Raw genomic sequence first — 14,256 nt, 5'->3', positions numbered from 1 at the left:
CCTCCACTCCATGGCAAGGTCACACCCAGCCCAGGGCAAGGACATCACAGGGCAAGGACATCACAGCCCATGGCAGAGTCACCCCCAGTCCATGGCAAAGCTGGGCATGAGAATGCCATCCTGGCATGGGAATGGAGAAAGCACCCTGAGATCCAAGAGTGTGTCAGGAGCAGGCACTGCCCTGCAGCCCAGCGCTGGCAAAGTCACCTCCAGTCCACATCAAGGACATCCCAGTCCACGGCAAGGACATCCCAGTCCATGGTAAGGTCACCCCCAGTCCATGGGAAGGGAGACACACGTGCACCAGAGCGACCAAAAGCCCTGAGCAGAAGAGGAGCAGGAAGTGAACAGTTGAGCCTAATTTGTGCGAGGCTGTAAATGAATTTCACTGTGGCAGATGGTCAGTGGATTATTTTCCAGAGGGTTAGGCAAGACCCAGATTAGGAAAAACTGAGAAATTTTGATGTGGCGTGCAGGACGTTATCCTGGGGCTCAGGACCCTGGTGCGTGTGAGGGGCTCCTGACTGTGTGTGAGGGTCAAGGGGGCCCATCTGAGCACAGCTGGGCTCTGCAAAAATGCAGGTGTGGGCCAAGCGTGCAGCCCCCATACACCAGGTTGGCAACACCACCAAAAGGTGCCCCCCAAGCTTTCCATGCCCTTAAAGCAAAGCTCCTGGCTGGGGAGGTTGGTGTCCCCCACCTGGGTCAGCCCGGTCTCAGGGGGGACATCTGGGTTGGGCAGGGGGGCCGTGCCCTGCCCTGGCCCCGCTCGGGGCCGTGCCCACCGCCCGCAGCCCCCAGCCCCTGGCTCGGCACCGCCGGGAGCGGGGCTGGGGCTGCCGTGCCGAGCTGGGCGGGGGGTGCTGCGCCGGCCCCGCTCCGCTCCCTGCCCTGATTTCCTGGTGGAAATCCCAGAGTCTTCTCCAGATCCAGCTCTGGTTTTGGGGGCAGCCATCTCCCTCTCCCTCTTTCCTCTTCCCTCCTTCTGCTCTCCTTCCTCCTCCTCTCCCTCCCTCCTCTCCGCACTGTGCTCTCCGGGGGCTCTGGGTACCGCTGCAGCATCGCCAGCCCCCTCCATGCAGGCGGCTGGGGCGCGGGGCGGAAGGGGAGGGCTGCGGGGGCCAAGCTGAATGAATGGGCATCGCCTCGGTGCCGCTCGAGCCTCCGCATAGGGGCGAGGCGGCCGCACCGCGCCGCGGGCAGGGGGGCAGCGGGGCCGGCCAGCGGCCGGGGCCGGGGCCGCGGCCGGGCCGGGCCGGGCCGAGCCGAGCCGGGCCCCCCGCCCAGCCCGCCGGGGCGCTGCGAGCAGCGGGCGCTGCCCCGCCGCGGGACCCGCACAGCCGGGCCAGGTGAGGAGGGGCTGCGGGGGGCCGGGGGCGCCGGGAGCGGGGCGGGAGCGCGGGGCGGGGATGGACGGTGCGGGGCCAGGGCACGGACGGTGCGGGGAACGGCTCGGCCGGTGCGGGATGGAGAGATGGACGGTGCGGGTGAAGGTCTGAGAGGTGCGGGAAGGAGCTGGCCGGTGCGGGAAGGGGCCGGCCGGTGCGGCAGGGGTGGCCGGACGGTGCGGGAGGGATGGCGGGACGGAGCGGGGTGTGTGGCCGGACGGAGCGGGGTGTGTGGCCGGACAGAGCGGGGTGTGTGGCCGGACGGAGCGGGGTGTGTGGCCGGACGGTGCGGCAGGGATGGCCGGACAGAGCGGGGTGTGTGGCCGGACGGTGCGGGAAGGGGCTGGCTGGTGCAGGGCTGGGCTGGCTGGTGCGGGAACGAGCAACAAAGAGTTAAGTGGCTGCGGAGCAACCGGGCTCAGAGCGTGTGTGAGTGTGAATGTGTGTGTGTGTGTGTGTCTGTGTGTGAGAGAGACATCCCGCACCCCGGGGGCGTGGCCCAGCCCACCCCACGCGTGTCCGTGCGGGGCAGAGGGCGGCCGGCTGCCGCTGCGGGCTGCGGCGTGGCGGGGCCGCGGCTGCGCAGGGGTGCGGGAGCCACGGCAGAGCCCGGCCCCGCCGCTGCCTCGCTGCTTCCCGCATCACCAATATCACAAATATGTGCGTGTGCGGGAGCCCCGGCCCGGCGCGTGTGCGGGGACCCGCTGCGGAGCCGTGCCGGCTGCGGGAGCCACCCCGCGGGGCCGGGGTTGAGCTGCGGGGCTGAGGGTGGCCCCGATTCCCGGTGCGTGCCCTCCGCAGCGAGCCGGGGCGGGGGAGCGGCCCCAGCCTGACCATGCGGGTGTGCGCGGCCCGCGCCTGCGTGTGCTCCCATCGGCGAGCGTGTGTTCCCCTTGGATATGTGTGTGCTCCGCTCTGGGTGCGTGTGCACTTCTTGGGTGTGCGTATGTTCCCCGTGGATGTGCGTGTATTCCCCTTGGATGTGCGTGTGCTCCCCTAGGATATGTGTGTGCTTCACTTGGATGTGCGTGTATTCCCCTTGGATGTGTGTGTGCTTCCCTTGGATGTGCGTGTATTCCCCTTGGATGTGCGTGTGTTCCCCTTGGATGTGCATGTGTTCCTCTTGGATGTGCGTGTGTTCCCCTAGGATATGTGTGTGCTTCCCTTGGATGTGCATGTGTTCCCCTAGGATATGTGTGGGCTCCCCTTGGGTGTGCGTGTGTTCCCCTTGGGTGTGTGTGTGTTCCCCTAGGATATGTGTGTGCTCCCCTCGGGTGTGCATGTGTTCCCCTAGGATATGTGTGTGCTCCCCTCTGGTGTGTTTGTGTGTCCCTCTGGGGTTCGTGTGTCCCTCTGGGGGTGTGTGTCACACACACGCGTGTGCAGCGGTCGCTGGTGATGTCCCTGTGGGTGTGCAGGGCACAAGGCTGGAGCTGTGTGCCAGGGAACGCTCAGGGGTGATGGAGGCAGCAGGCACGTGTGGGGAGCTGTGTGAGCACACCTGTGCCCAGGCCCCAGCCTGGCTGCAGCCTTGGTGGTCTCTGGGCACCTGTCCCCATGTCACGAGTGGCCACTGGCACTGAGCATGGCCTTGGCCTGTGTTTGCCGTGCCTGGGATGTGCCCTGTCCTTCCCCTGGCGGGGATGGTTTGCAGTGTGTGGGCAGTGGCTGCGGGCAGAGCTCCCTGACCTTCACCCTGTGCTCGACCCTCACCCTTCTCCCAGTGGATTTCCTGTGTAAAGGTGCTCCAGGCTGCCCAGAGCTGGTGGGGCTGTGGGCAGCAGTGGAGCCCATGGGGAATGGAGCTGGCTGGCAGTGAGTGGCAGCGCCTGGCAGGTCAGTGCCTGCTGTCCCTGTCCCCGTGTGCCCCCCCCAGTGCCGCTCCAGCTGCACCAAGGGCCGGGATCAGTCCCAGGATTGTGGTTGGGTTGTTGCACTATCATTAGGCTTTTGGAGGGGCAGACAAATGTCCCCTCCTCGTGCCAGTCCCCTGCAGGAGAGAGGTACCACATAACAAACTCTGCTCTGGGCCTTTGCCGTGACGCACTCTGGAAGCTCAGGGCCAGGATGAGGCCCAGGCAGGAATGGGATTCAGAGCCTTGTTGCCATCGTTTCCATTGGAGCTTGGCACCAGCATGCCTTTGAGAAGCAGAGCCCTGCTGACCTTCCTGACCCCATGCCTGGTGTGGGGCTGGCACCTGCAGTGCCAGGGGCAGCCGTGTCCGTGGGGCTGGCATTCCACAGGACCCAGGCAGCTTGGAGCATTTCCTGCAAAATGGACTCTCGGAGCCTCGTGAATCCACCTCCACTGCTTCTCCTCCGAGGAAGCAGAGCACAGAGCCAGCCCAGGGGCTTCTCACAGGAAGCTGTCACCTGGTAGGAGCTGCCACTCCTGCTCTGGGACGTGGGGCTGCCGCCTGTGCTGGCAGGAAAATGGGGCTTTTCCAGCTGTGGGCTTGGCAGATGTGGCTCCGTGTCTGCAGCAGCCCGGCTCCCTCGCTCCTCTCCGTGTCCGTGACGCACGGTACGGTTGGAAGCATGGCTGTGAGTGGTGAGGAACAGAGCAGCTCCAGGGAAACGTGCCACTCTGCAGCAGGGGACTCCTGCACCTTCCCACACCCTCGTGCTGGGCCCAATTTCACCCTCGGAGCATCAACATCTGGTGAGCCAGAAAAAAATGTAAATCGAATAACCATCAGGAGTAATTGGAGACCCGTTTGGAAATTGGTTTGCTACCTGCATGCCTCCCAGGCAAGCTTTTCCCTGTTAACCATTGTGCATCTTTGCATGAAAAACGAGGCTTTATTTCCAGCCTGGGTAGCGGCAGCGCAGCAGGATCGGGATGAGCACGCTGTGTCCCCTCTAATCTGCCCACAATCAGCACCGAGCGCTGCTGCCACGCCGCAGAGATGGAGAGCCCTGGATCCAGATGGCAGCTGCCTCCCCGCATCCTCCCGGTGCCATCCGCAGCGCAGGGCACAGCGCAGGGCAGCAGCCAGGACTGGCCCTGGCAGGGCTCTGGCCTCGACAGCCACCTGCGTCCCCCGTTTGCTGCCCAGCCCAGGCCAGGGCCGCCAGCCCCGGGCAGTGCTGGCTGCCAGGAGCTGGGCTGGCTCCCATTTGCTCCTGGATGGGCTTCAAGGAGCTCATTCCGAGCTCGTGGGGTTTTTCTTGCCCTGTTTCCAGGGGGAATCCTGCCCAGGATCCACAGCTGGCTGTGCTTGGCCCAGCCATGCTGGGGTGGGCAGCCCCCAGCTGCAGCCCCCCTGCCCCTCTGTGCTGGGCACCCAGGGCAGGCTGAGCACTGCCCACCACCCACCAGGAGCCTGTTGGAGGCGGCCTCTGGTCACACTCACTGAGGCAAAGGGGCTGCAGGAGATCTCAGTCTGTCACTGGGGGGCTCAGGGGCAGTAATTTTGGGCACTGAGGCTGCTTTGTTGTTCTCATTTCAGGGGTGTGTTTAGCTCTGTGCAGAATAAACAGAGGTGAAGGTTCTGCTCAGGTCTGTGAGGGAAGCCCTTGGCTCAGGGTTTGAGGTGCTGCAATCTGGGTCCCCTACAGCAGAGTTTTGCTGAAGCCACACTCCAGGGGTTGGCACCAAGCTCCTGCAGCCCAGGCTGGGCCTGTGCTGCTCTCCATGGCAGGGTTTGCAGATGTCTGTGTTCCTCACCTTGTAGCTGCCCACAGCTCTGCTCTGGGAGGTCCCTTGGGTCCATCTGTGGGCACAGACTGTGGCTACAGCAACCATGCAGCTCCCAGTGGGCACTGCTGTGGGCTCTGTGTGACCCCCGGTTTGGGTGTGCAGGAGAAGGTCCTGAGCCTCTTCCTGCTGTAGAGATGTTGTAGAGAGAAGGTTCCCACCATGCAGAGCCCTCCTGTGCCAGCTCTGGCTCTGCTCAGGAAGGCTCCCATGTATGTCAGCCTTTCCTGTGCTTGTCTGGTAGCTCTGGACCATGGGCTGTCAGGAAAATTGTCTTTCCTGAGAGCTTTGCCTGGCTGCAGCTCTTGGCCAGGAAAGCAAAGCTGCTGCAAGGAGGCACAGCACAACTTCCAGAGCTGTTGTGGAGATCTCGTGGGCAAGGGTTGGAACTAGATGATATTTAAGGTCCCTTCCAACCCAAACCAGTCCCTGATCCCATGGTTCTGTGGTCTTCTGTGGGTTTATGCCCTCTGGGGTTGAATGGGATGGAGGCAAAGAGACAGACAGCCCCAAACCCACGCTGTGCTGGCTGTGGGATGGTTTAGATATTCCTGGGCCTGGCTTCTGCAGTCCCTGGGATGTGTGGACCCTTCTGCACATCTCTTGATCGACTCCCACAGGGAAGGACCCCATTTCCTCAGGCCTCCAACAGCTGCCTTTGGGTTTGGTGTCCCCTGCATTCTCCCGTGCTGTCCATAGGGCTGCTGCTGAGGACTCAGAGCAGCTGAGCTCTCTGCAGGAGCTCTGAAGTGACACTTGTGCTGAGGAGGAGTGGTGAGGCCTGTGGTGAGCATCATGAGAGTCTCCTTACGTCAAGTATTTAATATCCCAGCCCCTGAGCTGTTTGTCTCGTGTGTCTCCACAGGACTGGGACCACCCACACCATTTTCCCTGGCAGGTGACAGACGGGTGACAGCACCAGGCTCCAGCCATTCCAGGGGGGGCTGGACAGTCTGCCTGGGGGTGGGGAGGCTTGGGTCCCTCCCCACTGCTTCCCTCTTATCTGGGCTGAAGGGTTTTCTTCACCCAGTGTCTCAGGGCCTTGGTAGAGGAGCAGGTGCTGGAGGTGTCACTGATTCCTCATGTTGGTCCTGGGCTTGCCCAGCTGATGGCCAGGAGTGTGCAGGGAGCAGCTTCCCTCCGCTGGGAGAGCTGCAAAATGCCTGCAGCAAGTGTCCCTGGGGTGTTCAGGGCATCCTCTGGTGCCCTGAGGAGCCTCTCTTGGTGCCTGCTGTGGTGTGAGAGCCCTTCTGTGCCTGGGGTCCCCCTGGGGAGGCAGAGATGAGCTGGTTCTGTGCCAGACCAGAGTCCTCGGCTGCAGCCACAGGGACCCTCAGGATGTGCTTTGGGAACCCCCTCATTCCCTTACCCCTGTGCTCCTCAGCTCACTCTATGCCCCCAGGTCCTGCCCAGCTCTTGCCCTGTGCCCACTGCCCGCAGTCTGGGCTGGCACAGCCCTGCCATGCTGTCCCTGACCCTCAGGCTGAGCCCTCCTGGGGTGGGCAGGGCCATCAGCACAGCAGCACCCCAGGGTATTTATAGATAATGGTATATTTATATAACATTATTTATATATTTATAGATAATGTTATTCCCTGCCAAACTCCCGGAAATGGCTCAGTGTGTGTCAGAGAGAGAGGATTCGAATGGCTCCGCTCTCACTGCGGGAGCGAAGGTGACGCTCCCTCGCTGCTCGCCTGACCGACTCATCCTCCCCATGCCGGAGGTGGGATGGTGGCTGGGTGGCTGCTCTGGGGCTGCAGCTGGGCCACGTTGGCTTGGGCAAGTCCTGGACACGGGCACCACAGCCAGGTGGGACAGGGACCTACTGCCTTGCACCAGGATCACCTCCCTCCTGGGCAGAGCTGCTGGGGCAGCCAGGGCTCGGGGCTGGGGTTAGGACTGACCCAGTTGATGGACAAGGCCCTTTGTCCAGTGATTTTCTTGTTCTGAACAGTTTGAGGCAATTTTCTGAACAATCGGAAAGGGCTGGTTTGGCATTTTCTAAATATCCCACCCTCCTTCAGTCTCAGCTGGGCACTGCTGCTGGTTTGGGCAGAGCTCAAGGCCCAGTGACAGTGTTAGATGTTTCAGCTGGCTGGAGAACGGAGGAGCAGTTCTCAGCTGTCCCCTCACAGCCACTGGAACCATTCCCTGCCTGCCCTGCCTGTTGTGTGGAAAGCCTCTGGGATGGGAACACGGATTTCATGGCAAGCCAAGGTTGGGGTTGTGCTTTCCAAGCAGGATATATGGGAGGGACATGGACAGCCAGACCTTCACAACACAGAGGTGTGTCCTGCCCTGCTCAGCATGGAGTGACACTCCCTGAGGGAGAGGTGCTCATGGAAGGGATGATGCTCCCAGAAGTTGCATGCCCTCCATGACGAGAGAAGGGATGGGCAGGGATGGGGCACCCAAGCTCCCCATGAGCTCCTCGGTCCTTTCCTGGCCCTGGGCAGGCTCAGGAGTCCTGTCCCCAGCCTGGACTGGGGCTGTGAGCAGGGGACAGCAGCCCCCCTGCCCCCAGAGGAGCGGTGGAGGCCCGGCTGGGCTCAGAGCCCCCCATGTCACCTGGGGACAGGAGGCTGCTGCACTCTGGGGCTCCCCAGCTTCAGGGCCCCAAGGAATGGAGCGAGGCCTCAGAGCTGCAGGAGCCTCTGCCCATGTGCCCCCGTCACCCTCATGTCTCCCAGGCTCTGCTTGGAGCTGTGGCCTGGGATAACCTGCCCCTCCTGTGGCACTGCCCCCTGAGGAGCAGGCAGCTCCTGGGGCTGCTGCCCAGCCAGGGCCGGTGCCCGGGGGTCGGTGGCTCCCTGCAGCCCCCGGCCGTGCTTTGCCCACAGGCACAGCAGCCAGGCCCTGCAGAGGCAGCTCGGAACGGGGACCGCCTGATGTGGAGAAAAACCCCCTTCCCACACAGCCCAGCCTGTCCTCCCCTCCCCTGCCCTGCCGTGCTGCTGTGAGGAGCTGCCGCTCCCTGCCGGGGCTGCTGCCCTGCGGGCTGGGCACTCCTGAGCTCCAGAGGGTGCCGAGGGTGTCCCTGGGCCCATAGGTCCCCTTTCCCTCCCGCCCTGGGGGCGAGGCCGCTGCGATGGGCCTGAGGCAGCGGGGCCGAGCTCCTGCCCCCACGGCACGGCTCCCAGCCCGGCTGCCGGCCCTCGGCCCTTCCAGCCCGGCACTGCCCCGCCACTGCCCCGGCACTGCTTCCCCTCCTGGGTGGCTGCTGAGCCGAGATCAGCGCTGAGGCTCTCCTCCTCCTCCTCCTTCTCCTCCTTCTCCTCCTCCTCCTCCTCCTTGCTGCACTGTCCCTCAGGACGGACCGTTCAGCCTGCTCCTCCTCCTCCTTTTCCACTTCATTAGTGAGTCTCTCTGCACTAAGAAGTCGTGATAGCTGCCGGGGGAGCTGGCAGGTCTGTGGAGAGCAGCAGGGAGGCCACCGGCCCCGCTGCCGGGCTTTGGGATGCCGACACTGGGGTTGGGATGCTGTGGGGCCGCCTGGGTGCTGGCTGAGCCCTGGCACAGCTCAGCAGGGCTGGGGGAAGAGGGAGGGAACAGTCGGGGCTCTTTTGCCCACGTGCAGTGGCAGGAGGCAGAGAAAGCAGCTTGGGGCAGCTCCAGCTGCTCTGCCGTGGTTCTGTCCCATTTCTGCCATCCGTGGTGCTCCTCCTTTGGGGCTGCCATGAGCAAGGGGTAGCCACTGATGCTCCCACAGAGGCCTGGGCATCTCACAGGAGATTTGCACTGGCCCTGGTGGCCTTCAGGTCCCGAGGGCTGCACGTGGCAGAGCGCAGGGTCCTGGGCAGCCCCTGCCCGCACCCAGCGCCCGTGCCCAGCACGTGCCCGCTGCCAGCAGCAGTGTGACACCTACACGTGGTGCCTCACCAAAGAAGCTGGACTTTGCAAACACGTTCTGTGGGCATTGCTTTAATTTCCCAGTGTCTCAACACTCTCCCAAAGCTGAGAAGCTGAGATGGTTTCTCCTCTGCGGAGAGGGAGGCTCCTGTTGTCGCACTCTCACATACGCACGCATCACACACTCACAGGGACTCTGATTCCTCTCCCTTCCCACTTTCCTCCTCCAAATGACTTCAAACACTTTATGAAAATGTTATTTTCTCCCAAACTGTTGCCTTTCTGCCTTGCTCTCCTGAGAAGCCTGTTGGCTTTCCCTGGGCTCCCAGTCTGCAGGGGTAGGGATGTCCCTGCAGAAGAGGGAAGTTACTGGGGGGCTGAGCTGTGCTGGGGGGACTGAGCTGTGCTGGGAGGCTGAGCTGTGCTGGGGGGGAACACCAAACCTTCCTATACTTCTAGTGGGGCTCATCTTATCCTTCCAAGTCACTCTGATTGAATCACTAAATCCCAGAATGGGATTGAAAGGGTTGAAAGGACCTCACAGACTATCCAACCCCATCTGCCTGCCACGGGCAGGGACATCTTCCAGTAGATCAGGTTCGTCCAAGCCCTGTCCATCCTGATCTTGGACAATTCCAGGGATCCATGGACAGCCACAGCTGCTCTGGGCACCCTGTGTCAGGGCCTGCCCACCCTCACAGGGAAGATTTTTTTCCAAAAATCCAATGCAATAGAGCAAAACCCTCCTTCAGGGCAGTGCAGTGAGGACACGGCTCAGAGGTGCTCTCCACGCTGCTGTGGGGATCTCATTCTCCAGGAGCACGTGGGCAGATGGGGCCAGCCCCATGGCAGCCCGAATTGTCCAGGCAGGCCCTGTTCCCATGTCCATGGCAGGCCCTGTTCCCATGTCCATGGCAGTACCTGTTCCCGTGCCCATGGCAGGCCCTGTTCCCCTGTCCATGGCAGGCCCTGTTCCCGTATCCATGGCAGGAACCATTCCCATGTCCATGGCAGGACCATTCCCATGTCCATGGCAGGACCATTCCCATGTCCATGGCAGGCCCTGTTCCCGTGTCCATGGCAGGCCCTGTTCCCATGTCCATGGCAGGGCCATTCCTGTGTCCATGGCAGGCCCTGTTCCCCTGTCCATGGCAGGCCCTGTTCCCCTGTCCATGGCAGGACCATTCCCATGTCCATGGCAGGACCATTCCCGTGTCCATGGCAGGACCATTCCCATGTCCATGGCAGGGCCATTCCCGTGTCCATGGCAGGACCATTCCCATGTCCATGGCAGGACCGTTCCCATGTCCATGGCAGGCCCTGTTCCCGTGCCCATGGCAGGGCCTGTTCCCCTGTCCATGGCAGGCCCTGTTCCTGTGTCCATGGCAGGACCATTCCCATGTCCATGGCAGGCCCTGTTCCCCTGTCCTTGGCAGGCCCTGTTCCCATGCCCATGGCAGGGCCATTCCCGTGTCCATGGCAGGACCATTCCCATGCCCATGGCAGGACCATTCCCATGTCCATGGCAGGCCCTGTTCCCCTGTCCTTGGCAGGCCCTGTTCCCCTGTCCTTGGCAGGCCCTGTTCCCATGCCCATGGCAGGGCCATTCCCGTGTCCATGGCAGGACCATTCCCATGCCCATGGCAGGGCCATTCCCGTGCCCATGGCAGGGCCATTCCCGTGCCCATGGCAGGACCATTCCCGTGTCCATGGCAGGCCCTGTTCCTGTGTCCATGGCAGGACCATTCCCATGTTCATGGCAGGCCCTGTTCCCGTGCCCATGGCAGGACCATTCCCGTGCCCATGGCAGGCCCTGCTGTCAGAGCAGCCCTGGGCACGCCAGGCCCGGGCCAGGCTGGAGCTGGAGTGAACCCTCTGCTGCTGGTGGCAGGGGCTGACTCACGGCGCTCTCCAGTCACAAGCAGATGGATGATTTGATCACCTAGCAACCAAAATAAGTCTCGGATTAAACCATCATCCCCCTGGGTGGCAGGGGCCAGGCAGCCCCCAGCCGCTCCCCAGCCCCTGGGCTTCCCTGAGAGGGGCTCAGGGCTGTCCAGTTTGCAAAGTGGGGAGCAGGACCGTGCCTGCCACCCACACACCAGCAGCAGGGGGTCAGCGCAGGGCTCAGCTGGGTGCAGGGAGGGAGGGGTCCTGCACCTGGTCCTGGTCCCCCAGGAGCAGCTCCCAGGGAGGTCCAAGGGGCATCTCCAAGCATGCACAGAGGGACCAGGTCTCTGGCACCCCTTGGACAGGCTGCTGGCAGTGGGGAGCACCCAGAGATCCTCTGTCAGGAGAGAGAGGCTTGTGCCAGGACCTCCAGAGGGAAGTTTCTGGGAGACTGAACACAGAGAACTTTGGATGGGATCCGCTGACCTCTTGTCACCCCCTCCACCAGCAACTCTGAGCGTTCTTGGCTCCAGCCTGGTCCCTTGCCTGCTGCTGTCCGAGCCAGAGAATGATTCCAGCATAGCGTGTTCATTGCAGTTGTTCCATCAGGGGCAGGAGGGGTTTGCTCCTGGCAGAGCCCTGCTGCTGCCTGAGGTGCCATTTACCTCCTGATGGCTCCAGCCACCTCCAGAGGATCTTGGCACAGGGCTGCTATCCATGCCCCATCCCTGGCAGTGCCCAAGGCCAGGTTGGATGGGGCTTGGAGCAGCCTGGGACAGTGGAAGGTGTCCCTGCCATGGCAGGGGGTGGCACTGGATGGGCTTTAAGGTCCCTTCCAACCCAAACCATTCTGGGATTCTGTGATCCTACCACAGCCCTGAGGGGGATGGGCTCTCCTGGGGCACAGGCTGAGCTGAGCTGGAAAGCGAGTGCTGGACTGGGAGAGGGGCAGGAGGAGGTGTGAGGGCACTGTCAGGTTTGGAGTGCCCATGGCACCCATTTGGAGCCAGGGCAGTCCCTGCAGAGCCCTTTGTGGCTTCGTGGCTCCAGTGTCCTGTGGGAGGTGGGGCAGTGGGGACACAAACTGCAGTGTCCTGTGGGAGGTGGGGACACAAACTGCAGTGTCCTGTGGGAGGGCACGGTTGGGCTGGCTCCTGTGCCCATGGCACCGCTCTGGTGTTTGCACCTTGTGGCACTGTGGGATCACTCACAGCCTGTGGGGAGCCCAGTGTGAGCCAGGCCAGGCTGTCCCGGGTGCGGAGCTGTGCCAGGGCTGGTGCCAGCGCGGCGCTGCCGGCCCAGAGGAGGGCTCAGGAAATAGGGCAGCCCAGTGGCAGCTGCTCTTTGTGGGACACACTGATATAATTAGATGGGACGCCCTGTTCCGTGCCCGCAGCCCTACTTTGGTGGCACTGCTGGTCCCAGGGAAGGTGAGCCACTTCCAGTGGGAGCGCTGACTGCTGGGCTCCTCCCTCACTCTCTCCTGCCTGGGGGCCACGTGTCCTCTCCTTGCTGGGCTTTGGTGGCTTTGGGAGACCCTGTGACCTGCAGGAAAGGGTCAGGGAGGGGGTGGTGGGAGCTGGGTCAGCCCCTCATCCCACCTGGGCTCATCCCACCTCCCTGCCAGGATTGAAAGGGTTGAAAGGACCTCACAGACCACCCAGCCCCATCTGCCTGCCCTGGGCAGGGACACCTTCCAGCAGATCAGGCTCCTCTAAGACCTGTCCATCCTGATTTTGGGCACCTCCAGGGATCCAGGGGCAGCCACAGCTGCTCTGGGCATGCTGTGCCAGGGCCTCAGCACCCTCACAGGGAAGAATTTTTTCCAAAAATCCAATGCAATAGAGCAAAGCCCTCCTGCAGGGCAGGGCAGTGAGGATACAGCTCAGAGGTGCTCCAAATCCAGTGCCTGCCACAGCTGCAGGACATGGGACTGGTCTTGGAGCCAAAGTCCCACAGGCAAACAGAGGTTGGAGGGGTCACTCTGAGTCAGGCTTTAACCTCAATACACCCCAAACTGCATCTGCTCTGCCTCTGGAGAGCCCTGAACACCCATCCTGGTCTTCAGAAGTGCCCATGCCTGAGGCACCCAGTGTGGCTGAGCATCTCTGCTCCAGAGTATCCCACACATCCCAGGCTGGACCCTCCAGGACTGCTCATCCCCATGAGGATGAGTTTTAGCTATTAGGGAAATACCAGCTGGAGCTGTCAGGGAGGGTTGGGGTGGATATAAAGGAAAGGCTCTTCCCCAGAGGGTGCTGGCATTGCCCAGGCTCCCCAGGGAATGGGCACAGCCCCGAGGCTGCCAGAGCTCCAGGAGAGGTTGGGCAGCACTGCCAGGGATGCCCAGGGTGGGGTTGCTGGGGTGTCTGTGCAGGGCCAGGGGCTGGGCTTATGATCCTCGTGGGTCCCTTCCCACTCAGGATATTCCATGGTTGTGTAGGAACTCCTGCTTTGTGTGTCATCAGATCAAACTCCGCCATTTTTCCCCCTGCCAAGAAGGCAGGAATGTGTTTGGCATCCCCATTCCTCCAGCCACCTCCACAAGGATGGGCTCAGACCAAGCCAGGATCCCTCTGCCAGATTCCATCGTGGTCTAGGGTGGGTCTGTGGGTGCTCCAGGAGATCCCATGGCCCATGGCAGGAGCAGCCAAGGCTCTGTGGACAGAGGCAAATGTCAGAGCAAGCCAAGAGGAATTTCATTTCCACAAGCATCTGTTTACACTGAGCTATTGGTTTCCACTGGGGCTGGGAAGCTGCTGTGACCTTCCTGCCTCAGAGGGGTGTGAGGGGACATTCCCTGTGCCTTGGGCTCAGGGCTGCTCTGGCAGGGAGAGGGGCAGCAGGGAGAGGGGCAGCTGCTTTGACATCTGCCCCTGTGGGCGGGGAGTCACTCCCTGAGGGCTGCCTGGGCTGGGGGCACGTGGGGACATTCTCCATGAGGAGAAGTCACAGCACACGGTGGCCTTTGGGGAGTTTGGTGGCAGGAGGAGCCCTGGGTGCTGGCCCTGAGCAGTGCCCGGAGCTCTGGGGTGCACGTGGGGCTGTCCTGCCTCAGTGCTGGCGCAGGGGGGGCCCTGTAGCAGCCTGTGGTGAGGCCCCAGGGTAGGAGGGTGTTGGGAACCTCCCAGGTTTTCCTGAGACCCACCAGGCTGTGACAGAGCTGTGGGAACAGTGCCAGAGGAGCAGGGGAGGCAGCAAGGCGGGTGCTGCTGGGGGCTCCCATGGCACAGGCACCTCCTGCCCTGGCAGTGCTGCCAGAGGCTGGGGCAGGCTGGAGGGAGAGGCAATTCTGGTTGGAAAGACAGAATGGTGGAGAGCAAAGCACCAGTGTGGCTGGAGAGGACTCAGCTCTGCCCTGGACCCAGCTCAGGCACCCCTCAAAGGGGTCTCAGTGGGGGCTTTGGGGGCAGGGAGAGCCCCAGG

The 14,256-nt window shown here is 62.6% G+C and overlaps 1 protein-coding gene across 5 annotated transcripts in view; it reads left to right on the top strand.

The window, feature by feature from the left end:
- Window positions 1-1,278: 1,278 nt before the first annotated feature.
- The window catches only part of DLGAP4 (DLG associated protein 4), a 154,797-nt gene continuing 141,819 nt past the window's right edge, over window positions 1,279-14,256 (top strand). For 2 of the 5 annotated variants that reach the window (XM_066561766.1, XM_066561767.1), the window contains exon 1: window positions 1,281-1,349. The gene's annotated coding sequence lies outside the window, so the exon portion shown is untranslated. Of the gene's footprint in view, window positions 1,350-14,256 lie in introns of all 5 variants that reach the window. The other 3 variants (XM_066561764.1, XM_066561768.1, XM_066561769.1) reach the window with 3 other exon arrangements.

Source organism: Molothrus aeneus, chromosome 17, assembly GCF_037042795.1.
Source record: "Molothrus aeneus isolate 106 chromosome 17, BPBGC_Maene_1.0, whole genome shotgun sequence".
Lineage (NCBI taxonomy): Eukaryota > Metazoa > Chordata > Aves > Passeriformes > Icteridae > Molothrus > Molothrus aeneus.
The sequence above is the reverse complement of the archived record's forward strand: the minus strand, read 5'-3'. Positions and strand labels throughout refer to the sequence as shown.